Genomic DNA, 8,632 nt, shown 5'->3' with positions numbered 1-8,632 from the left:
CAATCTGAATTTTGACATATTTAAAATGTAATGGCTTTATTAAAAAGGTATCTGACCTTTTAGGTATGCAATAATATTACATTTTAAAAATCTTAACTGTAAAAACAGTCCTGTAAATCGGTGGTAATGTTGGTAACATAACAGTGAATGTACCCATTTTATTTTGGGGTAGTTTTATAAATTTATTTGCTGATCAGTGGTTAGTTCTCACCGACATTGATTATCTCCAGATTTTTGAAAGTGTTAATAGGGACATAGGTTACCAGAGTATATAGAGCTTGAGTGGTGAATCTTCATCTCATTACCTTTTCTGGATAACTGCATATGGATATGGTATGGAACATTCCCTATTCCTTTGGCTCAGACATCTTTGTTGAGCCTGATATCAATGCACATATCTGGAGTCTCCATCTTCTTCATAGCAAATTTTCAGATCTTTGAGTCTCCAAGAGGAACCATAGTGAAAATACAAGTAACCGGATGGAAGCAGACCAGCACAGATCAGCAAACTTTCCTTTATTCTGCAGTGAAGTCAGTCAGTCAGGCACTGGAAGGGCTCATATTCTGGGTAGAAAAATGGCCACTGGTTACAGAAGGAGTTTTGAGTTTTACAGCTTACAATAAGGGTGATTTAATTTTTGGAGATTGAAGCAGAATGTGCTAGTTTGGACAGACAGGAAAGTTGTCAAAAGCCCAGAATTCATTGTCTCTGGGAAAAGCTCAGAACTCAGCGTTCACTGCTTGTCTTCTTTCTCTGGGATTGTTTCCCAGAGCTTCACTATTTGCTTTTCTTCTTCTTGGACTCATCAGCAATGGGAAAGGATAAAAATCCTGGGCCCAGAGTTTCAGTATCCGCCTATCTTCAGGACCCATTGTGGTTGGGAAGGGATGAATGTTTGATTTTGGTGGAGATGCTGGCGATGAACCTGGGAAAGTATGAAAGTTTGCTTTCTTTGCTTTGGGGCCCATTGTTACTGGAAAAGGATTTACTGGGAGAAAATTAGTGATTGCCTTCCTCCTCCCTCTTCTTCCAAGTCAGACATCTTTGGGGGGTTGTCTTCCATATTCTTTAGCTCTTATCTTTTTTTTTTTTTTTTTAGTAATAATCAGATGAAATATCATTCTTATAAGAAGAAATTAATATCAGCTCTTTCATTATCATGCACTTTGCTACTTGCTTTCTCTTGCTCACTCCTCTCCTATCATAATCCTTACTTTTCTGTCACATGTTTCCTTCCCCTCTCCCAGATCCTGCCTTCTGAACTAGACATAAAGAACACTTCCTTTCTTCTATGGTTGAGCTTCATTCGTACTTAAGAGGTGCCTTTGCCTTTTCTTTCCCTTTTGTCTTTTGACTGAATATTTCAAAGCAGCAAATGTAGAATTGACATCTCATTTACAGGATCTTAGTAATTTCTGGAGACAGTTCTATGCTTGTTAGAACCTAGCTTTTCAAGCATAAGCAAATTTTAAAGTTCTTTTTAAATTGTGACAAAGTCTATGCTAGTGATTAGAAAGTCAAAGGATAAAACAAAGAAATGAAATAATTCAGGAATTATCTTGCTACAAGTTTAAACATGGGGCTCCAAGCAAAAGTATCCTAGGGGCACTCCTAACCCCTTTCTCTCTGCCTGTTTCTAAAGGAAGCAGATCTCTTAAAAAAAAAAAAAAAAAATGACTTCCTTTGTAAGCATCCCTGTAATTTGTGAACAGTCTGAATAGTAGTTATACCTTATGTCTTAAAAACGGTACAAATAACTTGTTTCCCAGTTCAATAGTTTGCTGTAGTGAATATTGAAAGCTGGTTATGGCCCTAAGAGCAGGGAGCGTTGAGCCTAAAAGTCATGCATACAGGACTTTTCCATGGATTACATCTGAGGCTCAAGTAATTTAAATAAATTGTATAATACAATTCTCACAACTAATACATGATGTGTATTAGTTCCATCTCAGCACTCTTTTCCAAATCTTGCATGCTTCCCAGCCCCATATCTCCATTGGCTTAAGGGATATCCTTCAAAAATCATCCTAAAAGTATTACATATCAAGAACTGTGGATGCTGGCAGGGTGGAGAGCTGGTTTGTGAGTGGACAAGAAGTAACTGAGGGGAAAAAGTAGAAGTTAAATAGTCTTTTCCAGGACATCCCACATATGAATTCACTTCTTAGTGATTATTCCATACTAATGAGGGTGTGCAGTATGGTAAAGTTCATCTGGGAAAGGCTGGCAGTGTTAGCTGCCTGGTCTAGGCTTAGCGAATGTGGCAGTGAATTCTTTATGGTTCTAGCTTAGTGGCATGAGTTTGTATTTTCACCCCTCCTGCAGATTTTAAGAGCAATCCAATATCCTTCAGTAAATTCCTTTTCTGCTTAAAACAGTCAAAATTTAGTTTCTGTTGTTTACATCTTTAAGAATCCTGATTGAAGTTGGGCACCATGGTGCATGCTTGTTATCCCAGCAGCTAAGGAGGCTGAGAAAGAAGGACCACAAGTTCAAGGCCAGTCTCAGCAATTTAGCAAGAACCAAAGCAACTTAGTGAGACCCTGTCTCAAAATAAAAAGCAAAATAGCTTGGGAAGTGGCTCAGTGGTAAAGTGCCCCTGGTTTCAATCCCCAGTACCAAAAAAAAAAAAAAAAGAACCCTGTTTAATGAGAAGATTGGTACCCTGACAGTTGTCATCAAGAGATCCTCAGGGAGGCGAAGGAATAAAGGATGAAAGAGAAGATTTAGGACTGGTTATACAGTCTGAATAAGTCCCCAAGTCATCAGAATACCAATTAATTTAAAGAATGAAAGACACTGGAAGTCCATAACATTATAATCAAACTTAGGAAAATCTTTTTAAAAGACTCTTTTCTTTGGTATTGAGAAATGAAACCCCAGGGCACTTTTCCACCAATCTACATCCCTGGCCCTTTTTATTTAATAAATTTTTTTTCCATAGCTTTTTTGAGGTAAAATTGAAGTACAATAAAATGCACATACTTGAAGTATGAAATTTGATCAGTTTTGACATGTATGTAACCAACACAATCAATATAAAAAGCATTTCCATTACTTTTTTTACATATGAAATCTTAGACTATGATTACTGCATGATTTTTTACATTAGAAATCAATTGCCTTAAGATATATAGAACCCCACACCTGTAAGTCACTTCTTTCAAAATTAAATGGCACACTTATAAATATCTCAGAGGTCGAGGAAGAAAGTACAGGAAAAGTAAAAATGCTTTGAAGTAAGCAATAATAAAAGCTCAAAATATCAGGATCTCTTTGATGAAACAGTACTCAGTTGAACATTTATAACTTAAAGTACTTGTATTGGAAAGAAGCCAGGATAACAAATTGTTTTCAAATTATGTAATAGGATAGAAAAAGTAAGAGTAGGAGCAGAAATACATGAAATAGAGAAAAAATACAGCTGAAATTTTATTTTAAAAAGATTTAATCAAAAAAAAGCAAGAATACAAAAATTAATGTCAAAGGAAAGGGAGCTATCAAAATAACCCTCATGTTAAAAATACATTAAGGTAATATTACAATTGCATGCCAACATATGTGGTAGCTTATATTACATGGTCTATATTAGAGAAGGAATTTGTGATGCTGAGAAGAAAGTGTATCCCTTTTTTTTTTTTTTCCCAGAAGCTCTGCCTTTTTATTGAAGTGATCTTTCACTTCCTGTATTTTCTCTCTGATTTCATTTCTTATACTGTCCTTTTCTTCAGAGGTCATTTTAACTATGCATGTTCTAAACTCTTTCTCTGACATTTCTTCCACTGTGGTGTCAGTGGATTCTGTTATTGAAATATCTTGGTTTGTTTGGGGTGATTTGTTCCCTTGCTTTTCATGTTGTTTGTGTGTCTACCCATCTAACAGTATGGATATGAGGCAGTATAGTTTCTATACTGTGACTTACGGTGTCTCTGAAGGTTATCAGTACCTCACTGTTTAGGGGGAGACAAATAATAACAACAACCATTGCAAACAATATACAGCATTAAACCAAATAGTTCCTACTATGATTTCTACAATGTTAATTATCACAATAAACAGAAATGATATGATCAGTTATAGCCTATAATAAAAACAGCAAGTTTGCAAAAAGGTTTATAATTTCAAATGGTGGACAGGGAGAGAATAGAAATGTTATAGGATATGGTGATTATGAGGGAAGAGGAGAGAAGAAGTAAAAAATAAAAGGAAGAGTGAAAGAGAAAACTAGAGATTGGCTGTTAGCAGAAGAAAAGAGCGACTCAAGGGAAATAGTAAAAAATATATGTATAACAAAATTTTTTAATTAAAAATAAAAATAAAAGAATATAAAACAAAACTAAAATATACTAATCAAACATCCTAGGTCACAAAGAACTTATCCATGAAAAATAACTGACTTCAAAAATGCTAGAAATGAGAAAAAATAAATATGAATATGTAAAAATGTCCATCTACCATTACAGTCACAATTAAACAGAGAAAAAGAATGAAAAAAAATCCTGATGAAATTAAAGAATTCTTTCCATTGGAGTTCAAAAGATTCTCTTCTCAGCAGTTTTAGGTGGGTCATCTGGACTGTGATGCTCCACCTTCTGCATGCTGGAGTGAGAGGTAATCCCATAGGTAGAACACCTAAATAAAGGCAGGGTTTAGGCTTAGGTGGGCTCTGGGCTCTTCGGTGAATGCCCATTGGCTTAGAGATTTTAAATCAGCACACTCTCAGTGCCCAAGACTTGCTGGCCCAGACTGGAAGACTGTACCCCAGGGATCTCCCTGGGTCCCACTCGTGTGGTGGAGAAGCCAATTCTTAGTCCCCTATGTCACTTGTAGACCCGTTTCCTGGTCTCAGTTTCAGTTTCCAGTCTCTCCTGTCCCCACCCCTTCTGAGTCCCTGGCCAGATGCATCTCTCTCAGCCAGTCCTGCAAGCAGTCAGGTTGGAGCAGGAGGAATTGAGCTGGGTGGGTTTCCATCACCAGTTGTCCCCTGTGTAAGCCTTTCTCCACATTTGATATTCTCCTGGTCACTTAAGCACACTCTGTGTCATGCAATGTGTGTCTACTGGGTCTGTATTTCAGGCCAAACTCAGGTTTGCCAGGAATCATCTCCCTCAGCTGCTGGTCCCAACATAGCAGCTACAAACTGGTTCCTTCCTCTGTCCTCCACATGCCACCTGGAGAGATGGGGGCTTCTTTCCCTACATACAGATATTATGCAGTGCATCTTTCAGGTTTGCCATGTCCTTGCTCTCTAAAAGCTTCATACCCAGACATGCCTCAGGTCTCCCAAAATTGCAGGCTCCTTTATTCCCTTATCCCTCCACTATGTTCATGGAAAGTGTGCTCTGGCTGGTGCTTCTGACCAGGCCAAGGTAGTGGCTGTGCCCCTGGGGATTTCTTCCTTATTTTATTAAATCCAACCCCGAGTTCCTGATCTGCTTTGATTGTCCAGTTTTAAATTCCAATAAAGTCCCTCCACTTTTATTGTTCATCCACCTTGCTGAGAAGCTGCCTGTCTACTTACTTGGTTTCAGTCCACAGAGCAGCCAGGAAAGTGACCTCCTCTATTCAACTATCTTGAAAAACCTTCCTTTTTTTTTTTTTTTTTTTTTTTTTTTAATTCTGAGGCAGGTCTAACTAAGTTGTCCAGGCTGTCCTCTAATTTGCAATCATCCTGCCTTGGCCTCCTGAGTCACTAGGATTACATGTATGTGCCACCGTGCCTTGTTTAAAGACATTCTTATGGCTAGAAGGATGTATATTGACTTGAGGGGAAGCCCAGAGGGTACAATGCAATAAACATTTTTCATTTTTTGTTCCACTTTTCCTATATTTGAGGATGCCCTCACATTATGAGGAAGAGCCTATCTACCACTATATGAGACTGAAAATGCCAAACGCTTGATTTCCCAGCTTTTCTTATAACTATGACAAATACATGACTGAAGTCACACCAGTCAGTGCGACCATCCCAGGTTTCAAATCAGAAGTCATAAATGTAAAGAAATAAACTGTGTGGGCTTTGGCCAGTGTGGGAAGTAGGGGTAGCACTCATCAGATGCAGTGGTAGAATTGATCCTAATAGCAGTATCCAGTGTCCCAAGGCAGTGAGTCTTCAGGAATCATTTACTGTTTCTAGCTCTATAGTCTACAAAGTTGGTTTTCTAGGCTTCTTGGAGATTGCGAGCTACCCAAGATATATAGTAAATTCCTTTCTGCTGAAATCAGTCTATTTCTGTTTTTTGAAACTAAGAACTCTGCCTTCTATAATAGGCAAATAATGGTTTCACAAGACAATACCATCTCCCAGTTCAGAACTTATCATCTTCTCTTATCATTCCTAGTTTTTGTGTTTATTTTGTGACTTCTTTCCATTTTTGCCACTTGAGTATTTTGGAGAGTAATACTCTGATTTTGAAATGTCAGGATGTAGAATAAGCACATTGAATTTGCCAGGAATTGTTTAGCCACTACCCAGAAATAGTCTTGAGCCATTAGCCCTGAGGGGTGGTTATGCCTTACAATTCATTAGTAGTCACAATTCATTGTCTGTATAATAGTCCTTTTATTTAAAAGAATTCTTGTTGGGGACTCAGAAGAAAAGTCAGGAGTTAATTTGGCCGGAAAGAACAGACACGTTGGAATCAGACAAAGGATCAAGCCTATAAAATTGTATCCCCAAAACTCATACAAAATGAGTCCTAAGGGAAATACTCCCTGATCCCCAAAATTCTTAGGAGCTTTCCATTCACCTGCTTTGCCAAGATTCCTCTCCAGACTTGGAGTGCCTCACATGGCTGCCCTCAACAACACAACAAAATTTGTCAATACAATACTGTCACCAAACAGACATTTACTAGACTGGTGAGCACATATGGTCAGGTAAAATCCATTTTAAGAGAGTTCTGAAATCAACAGCTTTCTATAGAAGGATTCTTACACAAATACCACTTGAATCTGCTAACTCTAATATTGGGCCCATTGGAAGCATTTATTATTAATATAAGTTTAGAAGTCTAAAAGCTATCATTGAAATATCTAAAATTCTTAATGAAAATAGATAGCAAATTTCTTCCAATTCCTCCAGAGCACCAGTCAGCCTTGCTCTTTACTAAATATCTCTAGGAGTCTACCAATGCTTCCCTATGGATTTCCCAAATCACAGCAAGGGACAATGGGTTTCATACCAGGTCCCCTATTCTCCTCCCTGGTTCTTGAAGGCATGTGGCTACAGTTCACCATGTCCACTCTAGTGGAATTTGGTGTCTGAGGAATGGAATCATGCACACAGGCCAGGGTCGTCCAAATGCCAGAGAATCCTGGTAAGATGCAGGGTTACTTTAGAAGACAGCATCTGTGGTAGTTAATTTTATGTGTCAACTTGGCTAGGCTACAGTAACCAGATATTTAAACATTATTCTAGATGTGTATGGTGAAGAAATGTTTTAAATTAGATTAACATTTAAATCAGTGGACTCTGAATAAAGCAGATTACTTCCCATGGTAAGTGGGCTTCACCTAATTAATTCTTCAACTTCAACCTTAACAGAAAAAAGACTGACCTAAGCAAGAAGGAATTCTTCCATCAGACTACCATTGCTCTGAAACTGCAATTCTTGTCTCTGGATCTCTAGCCTATTGGCCCACCTATACCCTGCAGATTTGGGGCTTGCAGGCTCTATAATTATGTGAGTCACTCCTTAAAATAACTACACACACACACATACACCATTGGTTCTATTTCTCTGAAGAACTCTAATACAGTTACTACATAGAAGAATTCTTCATTGTGTTTTATTTGATACTGACCAGGAAGGTGTAGAAATCACTGCTGCCCTAACATAATGCTGGCCCTTCACAACCTCTGCTGATTCTACAAGGGGTACATAATTAGGACTTCCAGAAACAGGGGGAAAGGAATAGAATTGGAAGTTAAAAATAAAATTAAAGACAGGTAGAAGATGGAGGAATGTTTTATAGCTATGCCCAAGTTACTCAGTAGAGACATTTTTGGGTTACAAATGTGGTGGGCTATTTAAAGTCCACTCAGTATATCCCAATACCTCTGGAAGAAGAAAACCAAAATTATTCTATCAAAAGGAAAATACCTACCCTAACCTTTAAAAAAAACCTTCACAGAATAATGTTCTCAGTGACCTCCAAAACAAAGAATCAACCTTTTCAAAAAAATTGTTCTAATTAGTTATACATGACAGTAGAATGCATTTTGATACATCACACATAAATGGAGTATAATTTCTCATTCTTCTGGTTATACGTGATGTAGAATCACACTGGTCATGTTGTCATGTATGCACATAGGGTAATAATAATATCTGATTCATTCTGTTATTCTTCCTACCCCCATGCCTCTTCCCCCTTTCACTCCCCTCTGCCTAAAGTACCTCTATTCTTCCCCCTCCCACCTTATTGTGAATTAGCATCTGCATATCAGAGAAAACATTCGGTCTTTGGTTTGGGGAGATTGACTTATTTCGCTTAGCATGATATTCTCCAGCTCCATCCATTAACCAGCAAAATGCCTTTTAAAAGCCAATCAATGAATTTTTTGTTATTCATATCATATATATTTGATTATTGTATCTTCCTTAAGCTACAAAAGTATGGATTTTA

The 8,632-nt window shown here is 37.7% G+C and overlaps 1 long non-coding RNA gene across 1 annotated transcript; it reads right to left on the bottom strand.

The window, feature by feature from the left end:
- Positions 1–3,653: 3,653 nt before the first annotated feature.
- On the bottom strand, positions 3,654–5,165 carry LOC306641866. The gene is made up of 2 exons (XR_013758326.1): positions 5,035–5,165; positions 3,654–4,910 (listed from the first exon to the last, which is right to left on the bottom strand). It is a non-coding gene; the product is annotated as an uncharacterized lncRNA (long non-coding RNA).
- Positions 5,166–8,632: the final 3,467 nt, after the last annotated feature.

This window comes from Sciurus vulgaris, assembly GCF_902686455.1.
Source record: "Sciurus vulgaris genome assembly, chromosome: 12".
Taxonomy (NCBI): domain Eukaryota; kingdom Metazoa; phylum Chordata; class Mammalia; order Rodentia; family Sciuridae; genus Sciurus; species Sciurus vulgaris.
This window is presented reverse-complemented; position numbering and strand designations above follow the sequence as displayed.